This window comes from Amia ocellicauda, chromosome 12, assembly GCF_036373705.1.
Source record: "Amia ocellicauda isolate fAmiCal2 chromosome 12, fAmiCal2.hap1, whole genome shotgun sequence".
Classification (NCBI taxonomy): domain Eukaryota; kingdom Metazoa; phylum Chordata; class Actinopteri; order Amiiformes; family Amiidae; genus Amia; species Amia ocellicauda.
The window spans coordinates 11,358,368-11,359,504 of record NC_089861.1 but is presented as its reverse complement, the minus strand read 5'-3'; positions in this window follow the sequence as shown (position 1 = coordinate 11,359,504).

Sequence of the window (1,137 nt, the reverse complement as noted above, 5' to 3'; positions counted from 1 at the left end):
AATCTATATATACAATAATAATAATAATAATAATAATAATAATAATAATAATAATAATAATAATGAACTGTTATTCATGTAACCTAATATAATATGTCTATTATTACATGTTTAATTCCTCACTCTGATATAAACATGCCTTCCATAATGGCTGATCTATAATACACACATAACCATCACCTTTTCATCATTTCAATACACTCAGAGTTTGAAGTTATGTCATACCCATGTCATACCCATAGCAACCAAAAATCATGTTTATTATGGATTCTTTGTTTTTTACCAACATGACATGGCAAATGGAGTTTGTATGCTGGTTTTGGACAGACAACATTAAGTAGGTATATGATTATGTAATGAGTATGAAAAAGGAATATGAATATTTTGGTAAATATATTAAATTCTATGTAAACCTATAAGCCATTTTCATAAGGGTACAGACAGACCAACAAACAGACTGACAGGAATAGATAGTAAATAGGAATTTTATAGAGCTTTGATTGCTCTGTGCAACAGCACAGTATTTATATGCATTGCCTTCAAAGTGGTCACTAAAGATGAGATAAATCTCAAAATGTGGATCTGATGTTCACACATTTCTTTGCAACCTGTTTTGTTCATCAGATGGAAATGAGAAAAAGTCCACCTCCCAAGTACTGACAAAACTGGTTAAGCATTTTGTATCCAGACTAATGTAACTGATTACTTGTTTCTGGGAATTTTATATAATGGTAAACACACTTGAAGTTACACAATGCTCTAGTTCCATAGATATCAGATTATAGTGCATTTCCCTGTATTGTGTAATATGAATATCTCTGTTTTGCTTAGAATTTGAAATACACTTTAAGCTTGACATGGACGCTTATATTCAAACATAAGAGTAATGAAAAGCACTTTTATTTGAGAGTGAGAGCAAGCAAATACACTAGCCTTTTAGAAAGTTTTAGAACACCTCCATTAGTCCAGTTTGTATTGAAATGTACACAGTTTCATGTCTCAATGTACTCTGAAATTAAAGCATAGAACAAATAAACAATTGGAGATAAAAAAGATATAATGGAATTGTTTTATTTAACATAATTTAACCCCTTAAGCTGACAAACCCCTCTGGTACCCTTAAAAGGGCAACCAAAT